General features: G+C 43.0%; 1 protein-coding gene and 1 non-coding gene across 4 annotated transcripts in view; one reads left to right on the top strand and one right to left on the bottom strand.

The window, feature by feature from the left end:
* The window catches only part of LOC106599532 (glypican-5), a 258504-nt gene that overhangs the window by 193523 nt on the left and 48462 nt on the right, over nt 1-16519 (bottom strand). The window lies entirely within an intron of this gene.
* trnaa-ugc (transfer RNA alanine (anticodon UGC)) lies at nt 1744-1818 on the top strand. Its single transcript has one exon. It is a non-coding gene; the product is annotated as a tRNA-Ala (tRNA).

The raw sequence follows: 16519 nt of genomic DNA, 5'->3' as shown, positions 1-16519 counted from the left end.
GCAACCGGAGTCCGGTACTCAAAGGAGTGAAGACGATAGGTTTCAGACATTGCCTCCATCATGTGTCCCTCAGTCTTCTCCTCTGACAGGGTTTACCTGTTGAAGCGAATGTCGAATAGACACGTGACAAGGTTCATTCGTTTACAACAGCAACACGTGCTAAATGACTACGCTAAACTTGCCACAGCTTTGAAATTAGAATTCAGTGGTTCTGCGACTCGCAAACACGATAGCTCACTGGCTAACACGGTCAAACAAGCTCGGAACAAACACCCACAAGCTTTCTATCATAGGCTTCGTTCAGCTTACTTTGGCCTACTCACAGAAACAGGAATGGAAGAGCTGTTACCATTCAAACAAATGTTTCTGTCGAACATGTATCCCACCTTCATTACCAACTTGGGCCCTGCAGCCCACGTTGGCTTGCCTATCCTACAACTCAGAGAGCTTGCAAGCACAGCTTTTGAGGCATCAAAAACTCGCAACTCTAAGAGCCCTGTCGTGTCTTTGGGGTACCATTAAACTGAAGACATGTTTATCAATTAACTCCCTGTAATTATTATCACGCGATCAAACTGATTAATCGTTTAATTGTAATTAACTAGGAGATCGGGGCACCAAGGAAAATATTCAGATTACAAAGTTATAATTTTCCTAATATAACTTTCCTATATTATGACATTATATATTATATTCTATTATAGTATAGGTCGATTATCTTCTGGTTTAAATGGTGTATTTTACCTCGCGTCCAGTCTCATTCCAAACGTCGTAAATTGTTGTATCTGCACGAACCCAGCCTTTACTAAGAGTCATCCATACATCAATTGTCTTAAAATCATTTATTTACTAAACTAAGTAATTCACAGAAAGTATACAAACAGTAATTATCATCACAAAGAATTGGTAGGGTAATGTGCCCTAGTGGGCTAAAACAGGCATGGCTGGTCTGTTAGACAATGGGTCATAAAAAGTTCAGCTGAGGAGACACACAGAGTTCATTAATATTAACAATTGACATGCTAATCCTTTGCACATGAACGCTCACTCATTCGGGAACAATTGCAATCAATATATATTTACGCTCAGTGTGTCGTCGGGATCCTTGTTGGAGCGTCGTTCTGTTGGAGAGTTTTGTCTGCGTTCTCTCTCTCTCTCTCTCGGTTAGAATGGATCTTTCAAAGCGACATTCATTAATGTCGTTATAGAATGGATGTTTCGTTGGTCTTCGCGTTCAATGATATAATTTCTAGCTGCAGACTATTAATTAATATCAAAGACTTGTTCTTATTCTGTCGGTATCAATAGTCTAAAAGTTAACCACGTGGTATGGTTCACTTTCAGTAGAGTACTTGGATGGTCAAACCTATTGGCCAACTCGCAATGGAGTGGAGGCCTGGTCTGAAGAAAGTAAATCAGGGTATGGTTTTATAGTGAACATAGAACAGGCTTGTCACATGACGCCTGGTCCTGTCTGTGTCCCTGGGGGCGTGCCGATGACTGAGTTAAGCTTGGTACAGAAATACAATTCTATCACATTAACATCAGTACATAGCACCTCAATGTATTACAAATAGCTTTATCCTTATTAATACATTTTATACAACCATGTGGATGCAAGTCTCATCGCTGAGGCTATTATATAAACAGTTTTATGGTAATATGGCTATATTGTCTCTTCTGAGTATCACAAAATTGTACCAAGCGGACCAGTTCATAGCTGGATTCTTCACCAATCTTCTAGCCCCACTGTAGCTCAGTTGGTAGAGCATGGCGCTTGCAACGCCAGGGTTGTGGGTTCGATTCCCACGGGGGGCCAGTATGTAAAAATATAATCAAAATGTATGCACTCTACTGTAAGTCCCTCTGGATAAGAGCGTCTGCTAAATGACTAAAATGTAAATGTAAATACCTTCTCCAGAACACAAATGTCACTTGGCTCCCCAATTCTGTGAGTTGGAAGAATTTCCTGTGTCTCTCTATGAGCCGGAGATTCTCCTCTTAGAGTTTTTACAACCCTTTCACACAGGGCCTGGGTGGGGGGAGGTAGGTTGGGGGGTGGGGGGAGGTAGGTTGGGGGATGGTGCAAGGGGGAGGGGGTCAACTGTCCTCCCTGTACTCAAAGAGGCCAACGTCATGACAGCCCTGACCACTCGGTTTTGAAATTTGACCAGGAGCACTCACTCCAGTTAGAGGGTGCATTATCAGGTATTGGAGCGTCGAGAGATGACGCACAACAACAGTTTCTAACCGCCGCGGTCGAAATAACTGTAAAAACTGCACCCAACCCACACAAAGTGTCAGAGCACAAGGGTAACAAAGGGTTGAAGGACGATCAAAACGTAGACCAATGTTCTCCAGAAGTCCCACTACGGGAAGAACTAAAGCGAGAACAATTTGAGAAAAAGATAAGTCACGAGGACTAGACGGGGAATTACCGGACACCAGGTCCGCAGAAATTAACACCCATAGCAAGGACGTTAAAGTTCAAATTTCTCCCGCTCTCATTCAAGACCCTATCCAGGGCCCGCTTGATCAAGAAACAAGCCCCCGGGCTTTGTCTGTAGACTCTGATACAAAAGTTGCGAAGAAAAAGTTCAAACGCTTCGTTAAAGCCAAGCCCACTCAAAATCGGAAAAGTCAATCTGCTTCCACCTTGAACAGAAAGGGCACATCACGTCGTTGCAAACGACCACTCCACTTTGTGGGGAATATGTCCACTAACCACAAATCTAAACGGCCATACCTGGAAACAGTCCTGGAGGATTGCTTAACTTGTCATGTGCTAATTGATTCGGGTGCGACAATATCACTCATCTCTCAAACATTGTTTGATGATCTCAAAAGGGCTTTGAAGCCAACTAAACGTTGGTTAACCTCTATGGGCTAGGTGGGACGCTAGCGTGCCACCCGTGGTGCACTCCATCAACAGCAGGTGCATTTCAAGAGCGGCAAATTTGAATCCAAATAAATGTCAAAATTTAAATTTTTCAAACATACAACTATTTTACACCCTTTGAAAGATAAACATCTCCTTAATCTAACCACGTTTTACGATTTCAAAAAGGTTTTACAGCGAAAGCATAAATTTAGAGTATGTTAGGACAGTACATTTACAAGAGTTGTGTGTAATGTTTTGTCAATTCAAAGACAAAACATTACAATCTCCATCAGATGACACTCCTAGGACATTATGTTAGACAATGCATGCATTTTTAGTTCTATCAAGTTCATATTTATATCCAAAAACAGCGTTTTACTATGGCATTGATGTTGAGGAAATCGTTTCCCTCCAATAACCGGCAGTCAAGTCAGCACCACTAATTAAATAATTAAAATTAGAAAACATTGGTAAAATATTATATTGTCATTTAAAGAATTATAGATTTACATCTCTTGAACGCAATCAACTTGCCAGATTTAAAAATAACCTTACTGGGAAATCACACTTTGCAATAATCTGAGCACTGCGCCAAGAAAAATACGCGTTGCGATACAGACTAGACGTCATGTTGGGGAGATCTAAAATCGAAAATACTATGTAAATAATCCATTACCTTTGATTCTCTTCATCAGATGTCACTTCCAGGTATCACAGGTCCATAACGAATGTAGTTTTGTTCAAAAAAGCTCATCATTTATGTCCAAAAATCTCCGTCTTGTTAGCACATGATCTAAGCCAGCCGGACTTCTCGTCATGAACGAGGGGAAAAAATATATTTACGTTCGTTCAAACATGTCAAACGTTGTATAGCATAAATCATTAGGGACTTTTTTAACCAGAACATGAATAATATTCAAGGTGGACGAATGCATACTCTTTTATAACGTATTGGAACGAGGGTACCCAACATGAACTCGCGCGCCAGGTGTCTAATGGGCCATCATGGTTCCATGGCTCTTGTTCGGTCAGATCTCCCTCCAGAAGACTCAAAACACTTTGTAAAGGCTGGTGACATCTAGTGGAAGCAATAGGAAGTGCCAAAATATTCCTCAGCCCCTGTGTTTTTCAATGGGATAGGTTTAAAGGTAATACAACACATCAGGTATCCACTTCCTGTCAGAAAATGTCTCAGGGTTTTGCCTGCCAAATGAGTTCTGTTATACTCACAGACACCATTCAAACAGTTTTAGAAAATTGAGGGTGTTTTCTATCCATATGTAATAAGTATATGCATATTCTAGTTACTGGGTAGGAGTGGTAACCAGATTAAATCGGGTATGTTTTTTTATCCAGCCGTGTCAATACTGCCCCCTAGCCCTAACAGGTTAAAAGTGGAGCGATGCGAAACTACACTTCGAGGGGTCACTCAGACTACCTCGCCTCTCATGTTGAGAGTCATGCTGAAACTACACTTCAAGGACGTATCGCTCGTTCACCCTGTGTATGTTACCAGCCTCGAAACTGTGCCCCTGCTACTTGGAGCAGACTTGATGGATCGGTTACTCCCATTGATGGATTGGAAAACCAACCAGGTATGGTCACAAGCCACAGTGCCTTCTCCACTGACCACACTGTCTTCCCCTAATGCTAGCTGGAACGCAGTCATTCACGAGGGGTATCTGTCGTAAGCACCCCTTGGGAAAAAGACGCTTAGAAACCTCTTGGTGCAGAATCCGATCCAAGGAGATATTACGATATCTCGACACATTCCATCAGCCAATCTGATTGACCATTCTTTTCATGATTTCGAGCCAGCTGTCTCTGTGAATGAGCAACTTCCCTCCTCCTTGCAGTCGTGCAATACGGTAGTTGAGATGAACTTCTCTTGCCCTTCGGACACTTCCGCAAGCACTGCGGCCGTCTCAGCAAGAAAAACATTGATGCGCAGAGTATACTCTGCTTCCGATGATACACCTTCTGCTTTGTTGGGGACTGTCACCCCTTACAATGACACTAATGGCGTCAGTCCAGCAACTGACCCGATGACTCCCACTGGTGAAACACTTTGCGATATCACAGACCGATATCCTCGTCTCAGTTTGCAGGTACTGAAGAGGTTGCCACACGCGGACGCGGTGGTGACTGACAGACCTCGACAGCCACTGAGGGTGTTGAAGCACAAACACCAGGAGATTTGGGTGAAAGGTTACAGCCATTCTCATAATAATGCGGCCACTGACAACTCGTACATAGGGTCCGACCTTTTTGTTTGCGCCTCGGACACCAACACCACCCGCTGGTGGGGGGGTCCCGAGACACAAAGGGGGGGAATAGTAGCCCAGACCCATGATGAGCATCATCGAGGCCGGTGGGGGGGGTCGAGACTACGGACAACACCGTACGGGGCCGCCAGAGCATAAATCAAATCTAGTTGTAAACTCCCCTATGAGAACAGTGAGGAGCAGACAGGCCGCTAGACGGGGATTATCTTAGAACACACCTAAGATAGTACTGAGGTGTACCACACTGGTCGTAAAGGAAGTCCAATGGACTTGTCCACCTCCAAAACAAATGTCAACAATAATCATTCCTTGCCATGTGTAGGTTCAACTACAATACAACTAGTAATATGCTCCAATCATGTGTTCCGGTAGATAATATTTCAGAATAAATCGGTAGGACAACTGGTCCCCTTGAATACCAGTACCAATACCACAGTCAGTCCAGCAACACTCAGTAAGAGGATTAGTAACCTCACAAGTTAAATTGCTATTGATAATAGCGACATAGGAGTCACTCAGAGTGCAACACGGGGAAGGGAATCTCCAGTGCACTCTTCCAATGGTTAACACATGCCACTAATAAATAGAACCCTCCATTCAGGAGAAAAGTTATTAGAAGTCATGAACCATGATCACACCACGTACGACTGGTCTAATACTTAGAGTACTTCCGTCGTGAGGTTAGCTCCTCCGTGGATAACATAGCTATGAAATAGACTTCATACCTACCGCCACTACAATAGTGGAAGACACCGTGACTTGTAGAAAACTACTACAGACTCCCTTGACACCAATTCTGACTGACCTCCAGGCATTGACCTGAAAATTACCTGACTACGTCAGACTCATTCTGAACAAGTTGTAATCTGCCAGGATACTTGGTTTTCTTCCCTTGACATGCGCGATTGTGTAAGCATAAACGCACATGCACAACGGAACATCCAATTAGGATTTATGCTAGGATCACTTAAGGGTCCAAGCAAAATACCAGCCTTAGTAAAGTTGAACATTTACTTCTAGGCCTTTGACTCTACAGCACTCACCAGTTTTCTAACCAGAAGTCCATAGGTCATCCCTGTAGACTGCCCAAAACTAGTGCCTTACAGCTGTAGACTTATCATATAGTTGTCAACTTAGGATAGTACCCTAAGCGCCACCCCGCAAATTAGGAAAGCCCTAAATATGACATTAGACAATGCCATGATAGGGTCATTTTGCCAAGACCATGGACGTAGATAGAATACAGTCCAATTAGATGATTAAGGTGGCATAACTATATTTTGTTTTGTTTATGCTTTCATTCATTTTGTTTCATTTTCTTCGGCACATAGAAAGTGATAAAGCCATAAACAACTCCCCCATACAACCATCAGTTAGTGCCACAACGCCGCTCATTTGGGAGGAAATGTAATGATATATTTCATGAGTGTGTGTGCGTTGTTAACATCTGCCTAAGTTACTGCCCAGATATTCCAGTCTGGACGACCAGACGACGGGTCCGGAACGGCAATCCCAATCCGGACATCCGCTGCCCAGCCTTGGAGCGGACTTCTTCATTTGCAGACACCCTACCCGGGTCGACCGCCAGATGGGGACCACAACGATGATCCACAACCAGGACAACCCACGTTCATTTTTATGTTGGTTTACAACATGCAGGTTAATCGCAAGATTGAACCCAACATGGGGGGGACTGTCATGACGTTGGCCTGTGGGTAAGGTTTATGACCCCCCCATAAATACCTTTCTCCCTTTCCCTCTCTTTCTGACCCTACTGAAGGACTTGAATAGCCTGTGTTAAATATAGAGAGTCTGGGAACATCAAACAAATGGGGAAAAGGAACCATATTTTGGTAATAAAACCAGTTGGAAATATGCTTGGGAACGTAATGAGTATGGATGTCAGTTCGGTTGTCATCTGAGACATTATGACTGATGACAGGACGACATAAACTGTACCTGAGAAAGTATACACCCTCTAGTTATCAGAGTAACATGGAATTGTTATGCAATTGAAATGTTTGATATTGAAATTGTTTGTTAGGAGATTAAATGTAATTTTAGCTTCCAAATGAGAGAATTGGGTTTTCATAAGGAAAGTGCCCTGCTTGATCAGTGGCCCACCCCTGTGAAGAGACAGGGGTTATAAACGATGAAACACATCCTTCCCCCTCTCCACTATATAAGCCTTTGACGAAAAGATAACCACATGTTCCAGTACGTGAGGTCTGCAGCCTCTACGTTAGAAGGACATACGTCAAGTACAGAACTAAGCCAACCTCGGTGTGAGCTTTGGTGGCGAATGGTATGAACTTTGAGCTTATTCACTACAGAAGTGATACTTCCTAGCCGTTGAGTTAGCAGCGGCCGCTGAAGACGTGGGCTAGGAAAGGACGGACGACGGATCCAGTATAACAAACAGACGAAGATACCACCACGTATCCAATTTACCACCAGAGACATTCTTCCGAGGACAGGAAGATCTGTTGGCCAACCCGGCCAGCATCTACGACCAATCTACCGAAGCGCAGCTCAGAGTAAATATTTATTGCATTTTCCTTTTCCAAATGGGCGGTAATTTAGAATGCATAAGATAATGTATTTACGATAGCTGCTGTTTCTTTGTTCCTAAGTCTTCCCACTCTTTCATTCAAGCCCAACCCCCTTTCTTTGTGTAACCAGCTTTCATACAGGTTCCGTCCACCAGGGATGTTTTCTGTATGACATCATTTGTATTCTGTGTATTTGTAATTCTGTGTGATTGGTTTAGGTATTTAGTAAATAAATAATTAAACCCAATTTTGTATTGCTGATTCAACTTGTTAGCCAGGGTTCGTGAAGATAACCAAGAATTTACAACTTTCATTATGAGACTGAAAATAAGATGATTAAGATGACGGCTATCGATGTAAAAGATTACTAAGTATTTTAAGAGTTTATTCGGGAGATAACGGCTCTATAAACGTTCTTCCGTGGTGCCCTGACTTTCTAGTTAATTACATTTACATGATTAGCTTAATCAGGTAATATTAATTACAGAGAAAGGATTTTATAGAATAGCATGAAATATCACTTAATCTGGCATAGCCAAAGACACGACACCTGTCTGCCCTTGACCAGCACAAAAACTGTGGCGTTCTGCATTAGCATCGAATAGCCCCCGTGGTATGCAACTTTTCAGGGAAGTTAGGAACAAATATACTCAGGCAGTTAGAAAAGCTAAGGCAAGCTTTTTCAAACAGAAAGTTGCATCCTGTAGTACAGACTCGAAAAAGTTCTGGGACAGTGCAAAGTCCATGGAGAATAAGAGCACCTCCTCCCAGCTGCCCACTGCTCTGAGGCTAGGAAACACTATTACCACCGATAAATCCACTCTAATTGAGAACTTCAATAAGCATCTCTCTATGGCTGGCCATGCTTTCCACCTGGCTACCCCTACCCCGGTCAACTTCCCGGCACCCTCCACAGCAACCTGCCAAAGCCCCCACCATTTCTCCTTCACCCAAATCCAGATAGCTGATGTTCTAAAAGAGCTGCAAAATCTGGACCCCTACAAATCAGCCGGGCTAGACAATCTGGACCCTCTCTTTCTAAAATTATCTGCCGAAATTGTTGCAACCCCTATTACTAGCCTGTTCAACCTCTCTTTCGTATCGTCTGAGATTCCCAAAGATTGGAAAGCTGCCGCGGTCATCACCCTCTTCAAAGGGGGTGACACTCTAGACCCAAACTGCTACAGACCTATATCTATCCTACTCTGTCATTCTAAGGTTTTCGAAAGCCAAGTTAATAAACAGATTACCGACCATTTCGAATCCCACCCTACCTTCTCCGCTATGCAATCTGGTTTCAGAGCTGGTCATGGGTGCACCTCAGCCACGCTCAAGGTCCTAAACGACATCATAACCGCCATCGATAAGAGACATTACTGTGCAGCCGTATTCATCGACCTGGCCAACGCTTTCGACTCTGTCAATCACCACATTCTTATTGGCAGACTCGACAGCCTTAGTTTCTCAAATGATTGCCTCGCCTGGTTTACCAACTACTTCTCTGATAGAGTTCAGTGTGTCAAATCGGAGGGCCTGTTGTCCGGACTTCTGGCAGTCTCTATGGGGGTGCCACAGGGTTCAATTCTCGGGCCGACTCTCTTCTCTGTATACATCAATGATGTTGCTCTTGCTGCTGGTGATTCTCTGATCCACCTCTACGCAGACGACACCATTCTGTATACTTCTGGCCCCACTTTGGACACTGTGTTAACTAACCTCCAGACGAGCTTCAATGCCATACAACTCTCCTTCCGTGGCCTCCAACTGCTCTTAAACACAAGTAAAACTAAATGCATGCTATTCAATCGATCACTGCCGCACCTGCCCGCCTGTCCAGCATCACTACTCTGGACGGCTCTGACTTAGAATACGTGGACAACTACAAATACCTGGGTGTCTGGTTAGACTGTAAACTCTCCTTCCAGACTCACATTAAGCATCTCCAATCCAAAATTAAATCTAGAATCGGCTTCCTATATCGCAAAGCATCCTTCACTCATGCTGCCAAACATACCCTCGTAAAACTGACCATCGTACCGATCCTCGACTTCAGTTATGTCATCTATAAAATAGCCTCCAACACTCTACTCAACAAACTGGATGCAGTCTATCACAGTGCCATCCGTTTTGTCACCAAAGCCCCATAAACTACCCACCGTTGCGATCTGTATGCTCTCGTTGGTTGGCCCTCGCTTCATACTCGTCGCCAAACCCACTGGCTACAGGTTATCTACAAGTCTTTGCTAGGTAAAGCCCCGCCTTATCTCAGCTCACTGGTCACCATAGCAGCACCCACTCGTAGCACGCGCTCCAGCAGGTATATCTCACTGGTCACCCCCAAAGCCAATTCCTCCTTTGGTCGCCTTTCCTTCCAGTTCTCTGCTGCCAATGACTGGAACGAACTGCAAAAATCTCTGAAGCTGGAGACTCATATCTCCCTCACTAGCTTTAAGCACCAGTTGTCAGAGCAGCTCACAGATCACTGCACCTGTACATAGCCAATCTGTAAACAGGCCATCTATCTACCTACCTCATCCCCATACTGTATTTATTTATCTTGCTCCTTTGCACTCCAGTATCTCTACTTGCACATTCATCTTCTGCACATCTACCATTCCAGTGTTTAATTGCTATATTCTAATTACTTCGCCACCATGGCCTATTTATTGCCTTAACTTACCTCATTTGCACTGACTGTATATAGACTTTTTGTTTTCTTTTGTTGTACTGTATTATTGACTGTATGTTTTGTTTATTCCATGTGTAACTCTGTGTTGTTGTATGTATCGAATTGCTATGCTTTATCTTGGCCAGGTCGCAGTTGCAAATGAGAACTTGTTCTCAACTAGCCTACCTGGTTAAATATAGGTGAAATAAAAAAAATATATAATATATAATATATATATATATTAGGACAAAACACACATCACAACAAGAGAAACACCACCATACTACATAAAGAGAGACCTAAGACAACAACGTAGCATGGCAGCAAAACATGACAACACAGCATGGTAGCAACACAACATGACAACAACATTGTAGCAACACAACATGGCAGCAGCACAAGATGGTAGCAGCACAAAACATGGTACAAATATTATTGGGTTCAGACAACAGCACAAAGGGCAAGAAGGTAAAGACAACATTACATCACGCGAAGCAGGCACAACTGTCAGTAAGAGTGTTAGGGGAATGTCTGTTGACATGGCTCAGATTAGAACTCAGATCAAGAAGCCTTCTGAGCGTTTATCAATTCTGGGAGCACAATAATAAGCTCGTAAACGATAATTAACCGAATACAAATGTGAGTAACCGTTATTTCACAAATAAAAAGGTGCATAAACAGCGTTTAAGTGTGTTTACCCTCCACTAAATCCCTGGTTGGGTATGGCAAAACCCATTCATAAACATCAATATCCTGCTAGGCAGGTTTGAATCTACATTTGCCTGGCATTTTGGCTATCGATGTGACGTTTGGCAGCGCCTAATCAGTCAGCTCGGGACTTGCCTGGCTGAGAGGCAGTGTGGGTGGAATGAGGGAGCTTGCCTGGCTGAGAGGCAGTGTGGGTGGAATGAGGGAGCTTGCCTGGCTGAGAGGCAGTGTGGGTGGAATGAGGGAGCTTGCCTGCCAAAAAGAGTGCGAAAACTCGGTAGTCTGCCTTGATATTACCAATACATTTTTCAAAGTATTTTCATATGAACATATTTGATCATTTTTTGTTCTCTCTTTTTAATTAAAGTACTTTTCAAGTACCAACTTGAGAAAATGTCTGATTTTCAAGGTATTCCAGTACTTGAATTTCAGAGTGCCAAATTCAAGTACTTTAAGCACCTCAAGCACCTTGTGCGAACCTTGCCACCAGGTGTAGTTTGTAATGTTCCACCACAACGCATAATCACCACAGCAGCTCCTGAAATCACACATACACGTAGCCATGCATACAGTCACATATACATGCACACACACACACACAACCAAAGGAGTTGGTGTGTGTATGTGTGTGTGTGTGAGTGTGTGTGTGTGTGTGTGTGTGTGTGTGTGCGTGCGTGCGTGCGTGCGTGCGTGCGTGTGTGTGCGTGCGTGCGTGCGTGTGTGTGTGTGTGTGTGTGTGTGTGTGTGTGTGTGTGTGTGTGTGTGTGTGTGTGTGTGTGTGTGCATGTATATGCAACTGAATACATGTTTTATTTAACCTTTATTGAACTATGCATGCATGGCTGTGTGAGTGTGTGTGTGTATGTGTGCATGCATACGTGTACATGTACATGCTTTGTTTGTGTATATCTATGCATGTGTGTGTGTGTCCCACACCCAGCGCCCAATGAGTCATATTCTGTCTCTGGTTTCACAGCCACAGTGAGGTGATCAGATAGAGAGATGAGGTCATGTGAATGTGACAGACAGACAGACAGGGCTGTGTCTGTATTGATCATAAAGATTAATAAAGTTAGTCAAAGGTAAAAAAAAAAAAAATACTGATAATAGATTGGTGAAATGCAGTTTAGGCCTAAATGTCCTTTAGAAACTACACTAAAAACAATAAGTAGCATTGCCAAGAGTAGTCAAACAATAGTCAAACAATATGTTGTTGGGTTCCTCATTTAAGAGAGGATAGGCCAGCTGCAAAGTCAAAATTGGCTATATTATAAAAATGTATGAAAACAAAAATGTGCTTTTTGGTCTTAATTTAAGATTACAGTTAGGCATTAAATTTAGCAGTGTGGGGTTAATGTTAGGGTTAGGCATAAAATCAGATTTTATGACTTTGTGGCTGTGGCAGCTAATGACCAGGGCTGTATGCAGAACAAGATTCATGACGAAAACACTTACCTGCTGGAAAAATAGGAACATGTTAGCTCACAAAGCCATGATGTGCAAGCTTTTGTTGTAGCCCAGCATTAATACCCTTGACTCAGCTAATCAAGGTCTTGATGTTTAGTTCAATTGAGAGTGTTAGTGCTGGGTTAAACTGAAAGCCTGCACCCTGCTAGCACCATGACATGGCAAACAGGTCAAAGTTCTAGCAACATGACCTGGTAAGAACTGACCTATCTATCACTAGCAGATCACTAGAAAGTAGAAAAAAGTGAAATTACGATCACTCTCCAGTGATACGAACAGTCAGCAAACGGATCTCCTCCCCTTTCATTGTTAGGCCTACCTACACTTTGTGATGACATCTTGTGTTCTATTAGATTAGTGCTGATTGTTTCCACTCTATCCACCTCCAGGGGAGTGCCACCACTCTGGGCACAGACGTCAGTTCAACATCATCATTTTGATTTACATTTGGTTGAGTTGTCATCTAAAGTGAATTCAATATGAAATCAACAACAACAAAAATATTCTGATTTGGGGTAAAAGTTGGGTGAAAGAAAGACGAAATCCGTTGATGGCTTTTTGCATATATTGCACAGTTTTCCACATTGATTCAAAGACATTACATTGATTTATATTTTTTAAATGGCGTGGAAACAACATTGATTCAACCAGTTTTTGCCCAGTTGGACAAGACTAGACAGACCAGAGACAGGAACAACTACAGGGCTAGCGCTACATCTGGCTTCAATAGGCCCCCGGGTCCTGAACCGGTCTCTGTGTCTCCAAAGCTGTTAGACTAAACACTTCCCTCTCAAACACTGCTCTGGGACAACTGTCAACCTCTCAGTACTACTCTGATGAACTCCAGACACATACTAGGCCTACTCTCTCTCTACTTGATTTGGTTCACTCTTTTGATGACAACTATTCCCAGAGACAGCCATGTATGCATTAATGCATCCATTTGAAAAACAAACAATAAATATGACTTTGTTTTTACCAATCTAACTACATAACAACATAATGGTAATCATTTTATTTGAATGGTAAATCTCTTCCTTAACTGAGTAAATTAAGATGGCATAGGTATACTCACAATACAGGTGAATGCATATCCAATAGGAGTGTGTGCCTGTATTGAGTTATTGAGCTTGTTATAGCTGATTAATGTTGCTACAGATGTCAAACAATCTTTTTGCCTTCCATTTGGGACCTACTGATCAACAACATTTGCATAGAAGCATCACTCCAGCATGTCACGCCTGTATGGAAGGACATCCAATAGGCACTGCTGTTAGTTTGAGAATATAAAATAACATCTATTCAATGCAAATGGGTCCAACGTAACGTCGTGATTTGTGTTCACGGATGCTTATGGAACTAGTATTTTTTATCATTTTCCGTGATCTGGATTATTATTATTTTTTTCAGCAGTCAGGACGCATCTAGAAAACAACTCAACTGCATGGACCAAATTTGAAACAACTAAATCGTCTAGTTCAGCTACCTGTCAAGAAATGGACGGGTTGTAACTTGATCCTACTGCTACGATTGGATAGAGCGAGTTCGTAACTCCGCTCCTTTTCACACCTCTCTAAATCGCTCATATCACTTGCTGCTGTTTACTGCTACTATGAGAACTAGCTCAATGGCGATGACCTTTGCTACCAAGGCATAAATGTGCATAATATCTAAGAATAGCAAGGGTAGGAAAAAGGTGAAACGATGAGCACGTTCTGTCTAAATGACTCAAATAGTTGGAGAAGTAAGGTCGCACACACGCGTGCTGATCTACAGCTTCCAAAAACAAGCAGGAAGATTCTTAGGTAGCTAAACCTATTGCCAACCTTTATTTAGGCATTTTAAAACACTTCCTTCTTTCCCTATTAGGACAATCATCTAATCTATCAACTGTCAATTTACGGATATGATTGCGGCTGATCAGATCAGCACACCAGTAAATAGCTAATGTTACACCGCAAGTCAGATGTCTCATTGCCGAAAATGGTGCATGTTCAAAATGATAACCAGCTAACCTTAGGAGCTAATAACCCACATAGCTAGCTATCTCAGCACCATGTTTATCTAGACAGCTAGCTAGCACAGTAACGAATATAGCTAGCTAGGTAACACCACAGATGAAAGGGTTAGTTATGGTAATCTTTCATAACAGGTCGCATAGCTATCTACTTAGCTACTGTAGCTAGCTTGCTTATTGCATGCATGTTCGGGCACGTTGAAATTTGTGAATTAACTAAACCAATATTTTCCAGGGATGCAAACTATTCACCTTTCGGCAAAATCCGCCGTTTTGAATCCAATATAGGTGACCTACGTGATTTGTGTAGATTCGATGAGAAAAGTTTGGGAGTGGGGGGGAGGGGCTTTGGATCACTACTGGCTGTAAGAGAACGAGTGATGCGTGTTTGGAGCAATACTGGCTGTATCCAAAGCTCAGCCAATCGTTCACATAACAGAATGCAGCACGCAACTGAAGAGAGAAGAGACAACCAAGTTGCTAGTTACAGCATCAGCGCGTGCTCTGGAAAGACAGCGGGAGAGTGGAAAGGCAGTTTGCCAGTTACAGCAGGGCGTCCCCTTAACGATAACGAAGAGGTAGGTGAGAAGCCTGACCACAGAGACAGGGGCAAGAAGCGTACTTCATGAGCTGTAACCGAAAAACAACTGGTATTTGGAAAGTTTGAGGTAAGGGAGAAAGTGTGGTGGAACTACTATTGTTAAGCATCTTGCTAGCTGGATTGAATTCTCCATTTCTACTACAGCCAGAGAAATGTTGAGCAACATTAGCTAACTTACCTGATCAATTGAGTTTATGGTGTGAAAATTAGCTGGCTAATAAAGTCAGACAGCTAATGTGACAAAATCAGATGAGCTAACGTTAGTAACCTAACCAATTCGCTTTAGTATTAACTGGTATACGACTCTTTGCTGTTCCTCAAGTTAGAACTCGTTAGTTGCTTACTGGACCTTGGCAATCTGTGTGAAATGTTAACTAGCTAATGAACTAACTACTAGCTGTGAACTGATGTTTTCCCTCTAAAGTATGTGGTTCATTTTCAAAATGAAAGAATTAGGTGAAAGTGATGCGTTATTGCTTGTTAAACAATTGGATTCAGGGATGAAGTGTAGCTAGGCCTGGCTTAAGCTGGATGCCACTATAGAGGTGAAAGGAACACCACACTTTCCCAATACAGTGGATAAAATGGGGTATGCCAGGTGTACTCTGCCTAAAAGAGATCAATTATGCAAACAAAGGGCATCATGCTCTGCATTCACATTGTAGAACAGATGTCCACAGGCAGAAAGTGTTCAATGTAATAATGTGTAGCCCAAAGATATTGCTTTTGTTGTGTTGAACTTGACAGTGTCACTTGTGTGTGAATGGGGGGGGGGATTACATACTCAGGGAGAACAAGGTGTAGATTCATGTGCAGAGCCCGGCAGATGTTTATTAGGAATCGAGGTCACAGGCAGGCAATGGTCAAACAATACCTCACAACCATACAAAACAGAAAGAAATGATCTAAATAGAGAGCTGATGAGACCAGGTGAGAAACAAACAGGTGAAATCAATAAACAAAAATGAAAGACATGGCTACGTTCCAGAACAAAGAAAAACACAAGGTTGACTAAGAAAAGAAAAGCAGAACCTTACAGTACATTCTGCGTCAAGGCTGATGTCCAATGGGTCTGTTCAGGGGTCGACCCAGAGGTCGGGGAGCGGAATGATCCGGACGGTTATGGTGAAATGCCTGTATCATCTCTGGGTCATGGATGTCTTGGTCGGGGACCCAGGACCGGTCTTTAGGCCCATGACCGTCCCAGTCCACTAGGTAGTGGATGAGACCTCTTGGAATCAAGGATGGCCCATATGGCGTAGGCAGGTTCCCCTCCGACGTCCAACGGTGGGGGCGCACTGCGGGTAGAGACCGGAGGATGAAGACGACTGTAGGTGACC

This window comes from Salmo salar, chromosome ssa03 (genome assembly GCF_905237065.1).
Source record: "Salmo salar chromosome ssa03, Ssal_v3.1, whole genome shotgun sequence".
In the NCBI taxonomy this organism is placed as follows: Eukaryota; Metazoa; Chordata; class Actinopteri; order Salmoniformes; family Salmonidae; genus Salmo; species Salmo salar.
This window is presented reverse-complemented; position numbering and strand designations above follow the sequence as displayed.